The sequence below is a fragment of the Anastrepha ludens genome, chromosome 5 (genome assembly GCF_028408465.1).
Source record: "Anastrepha ludens isolate Willacy chromosome 5, idAnaLude1.1, whole genome shotgun sequence".
Classification (NCBI taxonomy): Eukaryota; Metazoa; Arthropoda; class Insecta; order Diptera; family Tephritidae; genus Anastrepha; species Anastrepha ludens.
In genome coordinates this window covers 6,660,369-6,674,426 of record NC_071501.1, presented here as the reverse complement: position 1 = coordinate 6,674,426, position 14,058 = coordinate 6,660,369, and the positions used below count along the sequence as shown (strand labels likewise).

The 14,058-nt window shown below is 37.1% G+C and overlaps 1 protein-coding gene across 1 annotated transcript in view; it reads right to left on the bottom strand.

Annotated features, from left to right (window-relative positions):
• Nucleotides 1–10,350, bottom strand: part of LOC128865362 (probable chitinase 10) — a 36,779-nt gene extending 26,429 nt beyond the window's left edge. Inside the window, exon 1 of the mRNA XM_054105642.1 lies at nt 9,764–10,350. The gene's annotated coding sequence lies outside the window, so the exon portion shown is untranslated. The remainder of the gene's footprint in view (nt 1–9,763) is intronic.
• Between the last annotated feature and the right edge of the window lie 3,708 nt (nt 10,351–14,058).

Below are 14,058 nucleotides of genomic sequence, written 5' to 3'. Positions count from 1 at the left end.
GTTGAATAATCTAAATGAAGCAAGAATCCTGATGGGAGCTTATACGAGTAAAGGTGAAGATGTATTTCTTTCGTTATCAATTCCTTCCCTCATGCCAATTAGGCGTCGCATGCTTTAAAGTCGGTAAAACGACTGATATTATTAACCGATTTCGCCACCTAAAATTAGCTGCCTGTATAAATCAAAGCCAGTTGGTCTGGAAGTTAACGTCCATAAGAAAAAAGGCCGCATTCGGCCAAGCAATACCGCTAGCTACAGCAACGTGGAAGTTGTTTCACATACTTTTCAAAAAGTGGAAACATTCAAATACCGAGGTGTAAGCCTTAGCAGATCTCCTAAAACGATAGAATCAAAGCTGCCAAAGAAGTTATTTTGTACATCTTAAGTTGAACGAAATCGAAGGACTTGTAATACGCCAAAACGTCGTGCGCTTTGCTAAGGTGTATAGGTAACGATGGCTACTCAGAATGGAAGACAACTCGACTCCGACGGGGACCTTCAGCTCTTATGTGATGGGCAGCAGAAAGCGCGGCAAACCCGCAAGAAGATGAATTGATGATATCAAAGGAGACCTACGCTGCATAAATACTAGAAGAAGCGATGCAATGAACCAAGACATATGGAGAGATATTGTAAAGGAAGCACCAGCTAGCCTCGAGCTTTAATTGTTATGTTGAACACCTCGAACTTTTATTTGAGCTTTCCACCGCATAGACGATCAGACGGAAAGCCTAACTGAAAGGAGTCCTCTTTTCATTCAGAACATGTACATATGTATCTCTAAAGAGCAATCTTTCCTAGTAGCCAGTATTGGAACAAAGAGGAGAATCTGCAACAAAGCTGGTGCCTTTGTCTTCACTGACGGCTCCAATATGGAATCGGGTGTTGGAGCAGGGCTTTTCTCTACATCAGCAAATGTATCTAATTACTTAAAACTGCCGAATACTGCTAGTGTTTTTCAGGCAGAAGTCTTTGCGATCCTCCAGGCATGCAAACTGCTTAGGGAACGTCGGAGGGAGATATTCATTTTTTTTTCGATAGTCAAACCACGTTCAACACTCTGACGACACCATAGTGTAGATCCAAACTAGTCAACTCCTGTACGGAGGAGATCAAATCTTTTGGGTGTGCAGGTAAGATTTCTCTGATCTGAGTTCCAGGACAGAGAAACATAGAGGGAAATGAAATTGCTGATGAGCTTGCCAGGAAGGAGCTGTGTTTACCGGTCATTGGAGGATCGACACGTACGCGAAAAAGCTAGGTTTACCATTTATCCCTCATTGCAGAAGCTGTGCGGACCTTTCAGAGAAGAAGACTGGTGATCACCTTCTCTGTAAATGTCCAGGTTTGACAGCTAGACGATTACGGTCACTGAGTGCTCCCTTTTTCGACAGCTTGAGGCAGTACACCAACCTAAGTCCCATTGATCTTCTCCATTACGTGAACAACTATGGCTGGCTGTAGATATTTGCGTGTTGGAGGTCTCATAACGGTATCAAAGTGGCGCTTTAGTGCTACTTGGGGAGTGCCAAAGTGGTACTTCAACCATTTCACTCACATACCGACCATGTACATATGTCTGCCATACATATTACAACCGTTAAACCATATTAGCAAAATTGTAGCAACCCAAAGGCGCGCTGGTATAAAAATAATACTCGTAAATATATCAGGTAATAAATAAAAATTAATGCCAAATAACGAACAAAAGAAATTAATTTTTATACGCGTAGAATATAAAATCTTATTATTATTCCCACAACTCGGAGGTTTTGGCTTATATCCCGCCACCCTCTCCTACTTACATTTCCGCACATAATTTCGGATCGTTCTAAAAAAGCCATTAACACAAATGCTCTACATATTCCATTGGCCATAATTCTTAAATATTTAAATATTTTTTGCCTGCCACTAAGAAAAAAATCTATTTATCTTATTCTGTTTACTCACTGTTATGTTGACAGCTACTTAACATAAATGAAAGCGGTTCAATTTGTCTTGAAATTTGGGTCACCCAGCTGCTAAGTAGCTCAGAAATATGCATATGCATGTACGTACGTATGTACAATATAAAGGCATGGATATAATCCCATCTCAAAATGTGTTTGCTATAATGATTTTGCTATAATGATCATGAGGCAATGCCCTCTTTAAATTCATTCATTCATTATACGATTTTCTACATATTTTATTTTATAATTCCGCCAAAGTGTTGCTAATACCAAAGTAAGCCAATAAGTCTATGAAAATTAGAGCAATTTGCATTGCACCCTTAAATTCAACATTTTGCTAGTCAAAAAGCATCTTCCAAGAGTGCGTAATCTAACTTTTTGACAGGTGTGTTTATTTTTGTTGTGACGGCTTATGAGCATTCACGTAAAACTGTGAACAAAGCATTCATCATTACAAACCAAATACAAAGGTATACGAGTAGTAGGAGCAATTCCTTATTGCGAATCGAAGACAGAAAAGAAAAATGTGTGTCTGTGAACCAACAATGTCATGGCGGTCATTTTTTATGGGCGATGATACTCACATGAAAAGAGTAAAACAATGGCCGGCGCATATTATGCAGATGACTTGAACACCTAAGTGAAGCAAAAATTATCGCATTAGATGAGAAGGAAAGTTCTCCTCCCCAGGACAACGCGCCGGCACATAACTTAACAGCTTCGAATACCTCCTTCAATCACGATTTTATCCATCTTCGACCCGCTGAGTATATTTACTGCTCCCAAATATGAAAGAATAGCTCAACGATAAGGGATTTGAGTTCAATGCAGAGGTCGTCGGTGGAACAAATGCCTTTTTTGCGACCCTATGCAAGAGCTTATATTTTCAAATTGAAAAAAGTTATGTGTATCTTTGACAAATATTTGGGTAAAATTTCCCAATAATTTGAAATTGTCTTATGAATTCAGAAATCTACAGTTATAAGTCATGGAGTGATAGTTTTGATTAGCAGTCTTTTCATGAGGGAAATGCACGCGCAATTTTGACAGCACTGTATGAGGGTCGGTTTCTTTTATATCTACCATAAGTTTTATGCTTATGGCTGTTGAGTACACAGCCAAGGACATAAGCAAACCCATACAGAGTTGTAAGCTACTTACTTTTGAGAAAATTGTAAGCGCAGCGAATGAAAGATGGCGTAGTGAAACCACCTGCAGAATCGCCCGACGATTGTGACGACTCTCAATGCTAAACGCACAGAATCTCTGCTAAGCTAAAAGACGCCACTGCTATGGTATGACGGCACAGAGACATTAGAAGACGAGCCTATAGCATGAAACTGGCTACAAATATGGTGAACCCAGACGTGGGGGAATAGTATTGGTTCATTTAATGGACATCGTTCTGGGCCTTCCCGAAGTAAAACAAGGTAGTTCCGGGAAGGGAGTCTTCCCAGAAGAGGAGGAGGGATTGTTTTTGAAAAAAGGTAAAATAAGCGGAGTCTTAGCCAAATGGGCAGACACACTCAGAGGATGGACGTGCAAAGACACAACTTCTGTAGCAGCTGTCTAAATGAGGAGGAGCAAGAGACGATCCCACACCTCCTATGTCAATACCCTGCTCTATCCAGACGTAGATTTACCATTTTGGATAGACAATTAATTGGAACATCTCAGTACTTTACAAATCAGGCATCATATAATGTCCTAAATGGTTTTAGGACAATTTCCCCACACGGGGAACTCAGGCTATGAGTCTGAGTGTGTCATAGTGCCATAGTGGACAACCGCTTCAGCCTAACCTAACCTAAGTTTTATGCTATGCAAAAAGAAGTTGCCAACGTCCTGGCTAAAGGAGGTTCATCAACTGTACTCAAGGATTCGGAGCCATTTCATCGCATTAAAAGACTAGTAAATGTGCAGGAAATCCCAGATGGATTTAAGTAATACTCGTAATAATGGTAGTGTATTTAGCCTTTTAGCAAAAATGACAACAAGTTGTTAGGAGGGGCAGATATGAGGTTTGTCTTAAGTTAACCAACCAGTCAGCCAGACATGTCGACTGAGAGAATGATGAGGTGTCTAGAAAAAGGGAAACTTTTGAAACTTATATCGACAAACCTATAATAAACAGAAAGCCGACTACGTTTGATAATTTTTTATGAGATCTGAAGTTTTAAATGTGAAGGGTGTTTTTTAGCTGCATGAGAACTATCGATATCAATAACTATGGTTTGACAGCTGTGATTGGCAAACTGTGTGACATTTCACGCTGTAAATAACCATTCAACAAATTGGTAACGAGGATGTGGCAACAAAATGGGGTGGAAGCACTAGTTCGATTCTGGATGAATCACCATTTTAACCAACCAATTAACCAAGGTTTGGCAAGTCATCATGAATCGTTTAACACCAGAACAACGCTTCCAAATTGTGGAAATTTACTTGGAAAAAAATAAATCTGTTCGCGAATTTCATAGACCATTGGCGGCATCATCGTTCCTTATTTCTTTCAAAATGAGGAAGGAACTGCCGTTACGGTGAATGGCGAGCGCTATCGAGCTATGCTAACTGAATTTTTCATCTTAATTAGCCAATTCAAAAATTAATCAGCTAAATATCGACGACATTTGGTTGCAACAAGACGGCCCAAGTTGCCATACAGCGCCTAACAGTCGATTTACTGCAATATACAAGCCACCATTGACGCCATAGGTTAGATTTATTGGGCAAAATACTACATAACTGAACTGATCGAATTGATCATGTAACTCGGGTTGCGGCCGGACATATAGTATGTCGGATATCCTAATCAAAAAATAAATAAATAATAAATTATAATAAAAAAAATGTATTCCAACCGTATTTATGTTTTCTTCAAGTTCGTTAGCTAATCTTTTTTTAAAGTTCTCAAGCTCTTAAAAAACATCCGATATTATTATCGAAACAAAATATCATTCCATTCAAAAAACGTATCGCCTGGCGGAGCTAGTGTGCTTACCCATACCCCTACACATACATGCAATAACATCTTTAGTAAATTTTGTAAAGCAAAATATGAAATATTTTCGTTAGTACGCTTTTTAACACTATTTAATAAACATTTTTTGTCATCATTTTGATACTAATGAGTCCTGGCCACTTTGCTGACAAATTTCAACTCCTCATTTGTTTACTTCTGCACAAATTCCGTTATTGATTTCTGTTTACATTAACACCTTTACGGCTGACCATTTAGTATGCAATTCTTCTTCTTCAAACATATACACTCATTAAACCACAACCGCAACTTGCCTATTAGTAAAACAACAAACACAGAACAATACGTGAAAATAAGTATTTAAATCGATTAAAATCTTGTATTTATGACAAATCTACAATTCATCCACCCAAAAGAACAAACAAAAATTAGGTTAACATATTCGAACAGAATGGAGGAGAATGGCCAAAACAAATACTCGTAGCATCACTTTCCCTCCGCTCTTTTGATGCGCTCATTCAGAACTCTTTCGACTTTTATGCAAATTAACATTTTTTTTGTTCCTAAATTATGTGTGTTTGCCTTTTGACTTAAATTAAATTGATTTTTGAATTCCGCAATTGGCTTAAAATCGATATATGAATAAGTTCAAGAGCGGCGCAGAAAAAGTTACGAGCAGAAGCGAAAACGGCACAACACCTTCAACGGCAAAGTGACGTGTGGTTGCTTGCGTCCTATCTATATATGGATGTATGTATGTGTATGAGTATATGCGTGCAGTTGTTTTTCGAATCGTTTGTAGGTGTGGTTAAACTTTCGCAGCGCACATTTGCATTCGAGTTGGCATTCTTGCTCTTGATCTTGTGGCTGCACTCTAAAGGGACATTGAACTTTCGCAACAATATCTTTCATCTTTGGTTTCGTGGTTTATTGTTGTAAAGCTTTTTATTTTTAATGGCTGTGTATAGAATTATTTTAGTTAGTCAGTAAAAGTATGCCTAATTCATGCATACATATTAATGGGATTAATATTTTATTATCACTAATTTGATTTCTTTGTGCCCAATTAGATGCGGCTAGACTTTCATAGATGCCGCTTAGTGGGAAAAAAACTTTTTCCGAAAAAAAATCATAAATTCTTAACGAGTATAAAATGAGCTTAACAAAGAAGAACCCCCCAAAAAGGCAAGTAAAAGGTTAAAACTATATTTCTAAATATAGGTCTGGAGAATAATTTGCTTAAATATCATCAAATTTAAGATATCAGGTAAATTCATTTGCATGGACTTTTTGATGTTAAAACCAACCAGGAAAGCATAGAAGATCCAGTGACGAGTACTACCAAATATCTTAATTTCTTCTGAGTTTCCTGTCAGCCTTTTTATTTTACAGATTTTGAGATCGCAGCAGCTGTCCGCGAAAAGCCTGTTTATTTATTATATTTAGTCAAAATAATATACTTAAGTACTAAAGGTGTGCCAGCTGCTGGGTGAAACGCAGAAACGCAGTTTATCGGTGTGTTTATTACTCTGAAAACCACAGTGTCTAGGCATCAAGGCTTCAATGTACAATTCTGCACAATTTTTGAAGAAATGGGAACATTTTCAGAGCTTAACTGTGCTTGTAGAATTTATCACGCCAACTTTGCTTTTACACATGTATAAGTACATAAATTATGCTTGTCTCAAAAGGGTGAATGGATTTTGGTAGACCAGTAAACTAGGGAAATTTTCAAAATCCATTATACCTATGTGAGACTTAAAAAAGGTTATGAATTTATGGAGAACCGGTTAAGAAAAAGATTTTTGGACCTTTTCACGTTAACGACGACGAATATCGCAGGCGATGGAACAATGAGCTGTATGGGATTTATAACGGCATAGACATAGCGCAGCGAATAAAGATCCAGCGGCTATGTTGGCTGGGCAAGTCGTTCGAATGGATACATACTCTGAAAGTATTCTATACGGTACCAGCTGGTGGTAGCAGAGAAAGTGGAAGGCCTCCCTGCGTTGGAAAGAGTAGGTGAAGAATTACTTGGCTTCACTTGGTGTGTCCAACTGGAGAAAGAAACGACTGGCGCGCTTTGTTAAACTCAGCCAAAATCGCGTAAGCGGTTTTCGCGCCAATTAAGAAGAAGAAAAAGTGTACCCATATGTTTGCATTCATGGTTTTGTATCACAATTGGTCTTGCCAGGAATCCTATCTACTCCCTTTCGTTCTCCTATCTTTTGTCAGACCTTTTCAGGAAGCATTTAATTGTTTTTCATGTGTTCAGGGTGCTCCAAAGGCTCTTGTAATTTTTGCTAATGAATCTGAGATAGCAAAATAGCTCTATTTGGGCTGAAGAGCAACCCGACGCCATTCAAGAACAGCCATTACTTCCATTGAGAAGGAGAAATCATCGGCCCATATTTCTTCAAAGACGAGGCTGGCGCCAATGTAGCAGTGAATGGGGAACGCTATCGCGCCATTAGAAACGAAATTGAAGCCCCTGGCCTTCACAACATTTGGTTCCAACAAGACCGCGCTACTTGCCATACAGCCTGTGAAACAATGGATTCACTGCGTCGACGTTTCGTTGAGCAATTTATCTCTCGTCTCGGACCAGTGGATTGGCCCCCAAAATCGTATGATATCACACATTTAGACTTTTATTTGTACGGGTATGTGAAGTCTAAATGCTTTGTGGGTAAACCAGCTTCGATTGAGGCATTGGAAGCCAACATTACTAAAGTTATTCACGAGATACCGACCAAAATCCTACAGCGAGTTATCCAAAATTGGTGTTTACGGATGGCCCAATTATATAAATCTCTCGCACTTTTGATCTCTCTCGTAGTGGACCAATAAGTCTTACATATTTTTTTAAATTGATTCTAGGGTGGGCTATATAGCGTTTGATTTCTGAACCACCTATTTTTTTGAGAATGGTAACACAAGTGACATGTCAAATGTGTTCATAATTTACTTAAAGGTTTGACATTACGCGTGAACAAAATTGGGAAATATTGAAAACCTATTTCCAAAGTGGTGAGTCTTTCTCTTCTTTTCTGATTTTCACATCGGTGGCTACGTCAATAAGCAAAATTGTCGGATTTGGGGCTCAGAAAATCAACTCGTTACTGTAGAGAAGCAAATGCATCCACAACGAGTCACTGTTTGGTGCGGTTTTTAGTCTGGCGGCATCATCGGGCCATTTTTTTCGAAAATGAACGAGCAGCCGCGGTTACAGTAAATGGCGAGCGTTACTGTGACATGCTCAACGAGTTTTTGTTTCCAAAATTGAAGAGGATGACATGGACGACATTTGGTTTCAACAGGACGGCGCAACTTGTCACACTGCCAAAGTTACACTCGAACTTTTGGCTACCGAATCAGCCGAAATTCCGATATCAATTGGCGGCTTCGGAGCTGTGATTTAAGTCCGTTGGACTATTTTTTGTGGGGAGCCGTTAAGGACAAATGCTATGCGAACCATCCAGAGACGATTAATGCTTTAAAACACGAAATCGAAGTTGCCATTCATGAAATTGGAGCCCAAACAATCGAAAATGTGCTTAAAATTGGGTTGATCGAATGGCCTACTGTAAAGCCAGTCGTGGCAGTCATTTGAACGATATTATTTTTCATTCATAAATGGCAATGTTCAATGTTCGAAATAAAAAAAATGTTTGAAAAAATATTGATTCTTTTTTTTTTTATAGCCGATTCAAAAAGGAAATTTTACATGGCTCACCCATAAATTGAAAATTTGTATGACCGTTTTAAAAGATTTTAATAGAAAAAATGTAAGGATGCGTTAGAAAGTGTTTTATATGGAATAAACTTCTCAACAACGAATGCAAAAAAATTTAAACTAAATCAATTCGATTTTTAAGCTATTTCAAACTTTCAAACTAAAACTGCGTATTCAGAAGTTTCCTAGAGATTTTTATTAGAAGATAGAAAATTTTGATGACCAATCTTTCTTACATTTCCTAAATTTTTATGAATTTTGTGCAAAGTTTGAAACTTTGATTTGTCTTTGTCTTTTATAAAAAATTAGCATAAAAAATTAACATAAAAAATATTGCGAATATTGAAGTGTACTTTTTAGCAATAGCAGAATACATTTTGTATGTAAAAAATTATATTTAGCAAACATTTCTTTTCAAATTCGCGTGGCAATTCATATTTTCCAATTAAAGAAAAATAAAGAATAAAAAAATTGTTATGTCAAGAATTTAGAAATTTTCAAAACAAAAATAAATTGCACTTCCATTTTTATCAATAGCAAAATATGTACCTAAATATATTCACATTACTCAAAAACAAAAAAATTTAAAGTTGAGATTAATAATTCAACTTCAAAAGAATTTAAAAAAATGTTTTACAAGTGAACTTATTATATAATCCAATAAACTACAATAAAATATGTGTATATACCTATTATGCCTTTATATAGATTTAAAAAGATTTGGAGTACATTTTCCAACATTTCTATTTGCTTGGAGCGTTGTAAGCCAATCCGAATTTAAAAAAAAAATAATTTAATATTTAAGAAATTTAAAATTTAATAAAAAACTTGAATATTTTTCTGCAATTTAAAAATATTTGGAGTACATTTTAAAACATTTGTATTTCCTTGGAGCGTTTTAAGCAAATTTAGATTAAAAAAAAAATAATAATTTAATATTTGAGAAGTTTAAAATTTAATAAAAAACTTGAAAATTTTTCTGCAATTTAAGAGGATTTGGAGTACATTTTCTAACATTTGCATTTCCTTAGAGCATTCTTAGCAAGTCTGGATTAAAAAAAAAAAACAATAAAATTTTTTTTTTTCACTCACTTTGAAAACTCTTCCTTTTTTTACGCCAAGCACACTTTATTTGCATTCACCAAGCAAGATTTAGAAAAAGTTTGTACCGCTTAAGAAATAAATGTTTTTTCTTCAACACCAACAATTATTTGTAACGTTTCTTTGTTTTTGTTTTTGTTTCTATTATTCCCTTCGCAGTTTTGTCACACTTTCCACATTTCTAAGCAAATGAATAGACTTATTTTACCCGGCCACGGCTTGCACCTATAATTGGCCACACTTTACTACTGACACATTTTCATACAGCCAAGCCGCTTAGCAAACGAAATGTGCGAAGTGTGTAATTTGTATTTTCAACAACGCGCTACAACAAAAACTGGCAAGCGCGCAGCTGATTAATTGAAATTCACAGCACTTATGCAGACGGCAATTAGGCAGCGTACTCGCTAGTACGCGCAGTAGTCCATAGAGTCCATGTAAACGGAAGAATACAACTCTTTCCAATTAAGACATTTGAATAAAAATATGTCAAAGTCAAAAAGTTGGCAACTAATCGTCAGTAAACGAGCAGCGTAACAAAGTAAGCGCGCGTAAGAACCCAACTGATTCTGAGCTGGACGCGATGGTGGCTATTTATACAATAAGTGGCTGAGTGCGCGAGCACCAAAAACAAAAACAAGGCAACTGGTGTTGTGGAACATGCAAAAAAGAAGACACAAAGAAAAAAGAAATGCTGAGAAAAAGTTAAGGTTAAGGAATGACAAAAAAAAAGAGAGTAGTTGGAGTCAAAGAAGTCAATCGATAATGACAACGACAACGACAACAACAGCAATGATGGTAGCAAAAACGACAACGGCAACATGTAAATAAATACAAAGGCAGTTGTTGTAGGAATAACTTGAGAACACAGCAAGAGTAACAAAAAAAGACAAAAACAGCTGGAGCAGCAGCAATAACGGCTTCGAGCGGTGCCTGCTGGCGCTGCTGAGGATGCTGAATTGAAAACAAGAATAGCGCGTGCGTAATTGTAACAGTCACATAAAAAGCAACAATTTAAATAACAAACACAAAATAAGTTTTTTTAAGAATTCGCAAGAGAAATAGTGTTGTACTAGAAATTAATGCCGATCAGATCATTTATGCAGGCTACTAAAAAAACAACAAAAAACGATTTAGCATTCTGCAAATGCAGCGATTACTTTGCGACTGTGTGTGAGTGTAGCATACACCGAGTAGATGCGCATCTTACTACTTATGGCAGCAGGAGACAGGCCCGACGGAAAGTCACCGAGAGCTTAAGCGTCTCACTTTTCATGGGCTTAGAGAGACAACTCGTTTTTTTGTTTTTATTTTTTTGTTGGTTTTTTTCTTTTCTTTACCGGCCGGTGGTTTTATCACTATTTTTTTCCTTTTACTTTGCTATGCACATAAATAACTTATTTGTGTGTGCTTTCTTGTACGCAGCCGAGAGGGGAATCAAAAGCACTTTGTACGTGGTATTTATAGGATGTTGGACTTGCTTCCTCTAAAATCTTTAGATTTCAATTGTTGGCAAGAGATATTATCCGTTAAATTTGAAGGCTGACATTATTATCGGTGTTAATAGGGTTGGTATAACCTCAGCACCTACAAAATAATTCAATTAAAAAATAAAAGCGGAGTCCTTCAACCAACAGAAAAGGAAAAGGCTCCGATCAGCCTAATATAGGCAGAGACAAAAAGCTGTCAACAATAAATATATTAAACGCCGGAAGTTTAAACGCAGTGTAAATGAGCACAGTTTCAACCATTCTCACCAAGGAAGCATTCTCTCTAGAAGGGGAACCCAGGCAAGTCACGGGGTTGGCATATATTCCCCAACGGGGGAATTATGCATGGACTTTACCTTAGGAAACTCGAGCTCGTTAACAGAAGCGAATGACGCGATACCACTTGACAGTGGCCCAGATTCTGATTAGCCTATAGCGCACAATAACGGCCCCGGCCGTCATAGCGCGTCGATCAGCCTCGGAGATGTGTTGTCTTCGCATTAGCAAACTTTGCGGGATATAACAACACCGTTCCCTCAGAAGTTGACCAGCCACTGCAACTGGAAAAGACTACCTCTCATAACACTAGTCTACAAGGAAAAGTATCCGAAATAATTTAAACTAATATCTGCTTCTCTGTCCATGCAAAATTCGGATTGATAACTAAAATTAATTTATTAGTTTGAGTTTTTACGATAATCGTATCTTTCGTGTTTAATGGAACTAGGCCGACAAAATTTAACCAACATTCAGACCCAGAAACCAGACTATATATTTCCGAAGGTTTATGATGCGCTGAATCCAAATCTGGCCTCAGAATTGCTCTATCAGCTCTGGTTATAGTCGCTTACTATATATAGTCGCTTACTAATTTTCTTGGGTTTGAGGGCCTGAAATATATGGATTAATAGTATGTAAATTTGGAGTTTGTGGGAAAGCCTGCTTGCGGTTATGTGGGTTAGCCTGCTCGCGGTATGATAGGGGTGGTTTCTAGGGGTTAGGGCTGTGTGTGACTCGGTACCCAAAGGTTAGATAGTGTAGGGATGTGGTGAGTCAGCACACTTATGGTGTGAGACAAAATTTTAAGAAAAATAAGACTCAATTCAAGAAAATTAGTAATCGAATATATCATGTCTATGTTATCTTAATCGATTTTCAGGTGTAGGAAAATTTCGAAACATGAAAATTTCAAAATGCGATATCTCTGCGAAAAAAAATGATATTTGAGCAAACAAAACGCCATTTGAAAAAAGAAGGATTGTATTTAAAGATGCCATCCTTTAATTTTGGTGAAAGAAAACATCTGCAAGGCTACATAACCTCAAATATGGGCAAAAATGGGGTTTTTTGCACTTTTAGGTTAGGATATCTCGAAAACCAGAGCTGATAGAGCAATTCTGAGGCCAGATTTGGATTCAGCGCATCATAAACCTTCGGAAATATATAGTCTGGTTTCTGGGTCTGAATGTTGGTTAAATTTTGTCGGCCTGTGTAATAGGCTCCGATGCTAATGGGTCCAGCAAGGAATAGGGAGACATCAACTCCAACCAAAGGATTAAGTTTCTGTTAGATTGAGTTTCTTTTCTTAGAATTTATTATTAGTAATGCTTTAGGTGTACATATATGGGGCAGAGGGTTCACAGCATGTGGGGTGAGAGCGGCGCAATATTAATTATCCCATCGGGAGGTTTATAATTTTTGCAAATGGGATCATACGTCAACTATATTTCACATTTGTGAACTAGACTGCTGCTGTATACAAACAGACAAGTGATGGAGCGCGTAAAAATCAAAGTAAGGATTTCCATCACTCATTCTTTTATTTACAAAAATATTATTCAAAAACAAAGCTGGATGATTAATTTTGCGCCACCTTGTGCATACATTTTTTGATATATGTATGTGTATATATAGGATTACAAGTATTTAATACATTTTTTTCCTTTTTAAATTAAATGAAATTCACATTTTTGCCTGTCACTTACTCACTTGAAACTCTCGTCAGAATTCACCTGTCATTCATCTTTATAATACTAATTGATTTTAACAAGTTAATCACTGCAACTGCAGTGCACATCATTAATTGTTGCAACAATCCTGAAAGAAAATTAAAAAAAACAGAAATAATTTATATATATTTTTTTTTTTTAACTTTTTCCTATACTTTCCGTTTCTGAAAATCTGAATCAAAGTATCATTTAGTACACAAAAACAGCCGATGATTCAGGCCAACAATAAGGTATTTTCTATAGTAGAGGAATGTGTCTGCGTGATTGTTATTATTTTTTTATTGATTTGTTTTCTTCAGCCTTTGCAGTTTTAAGCCGATTCCGAACGGCAAACATTTTTTATGAGGATCTTTTTCATGGCAGAAGTACACTCGGAGGCTTGCCAATACTTGCCGAGCTGTTAGAAACAACTTTTTCTATAATTTAGGTGTTTCGTGCTCCACGATTCGAACCTACACACTTTCGAATGGTAATCGCGCACCAACCCATTCGGCTACGGTGGCCACACGCAGATTTACTCAGGGCAAATAATTGCTATAAATAATGTGAAAGCATTGCTACTTTTAAAAGCCTGCCATTTAAGCACTCCAGAAAATTGCGTATTAGATAGACAATCCATAGAATGATCGCCATTCCACACAGATACCATCCCTAAAGCTCTGGAACTCGTCCTTTCAAACCGCAGATCGATATAAATACAATGCTGATCATGCAATAACCTCCTCCGAGTCCGGAAAAGATTGCATGCGCCAAAAAAAGTTCCTTTTTCATATTGACCATAACGTTA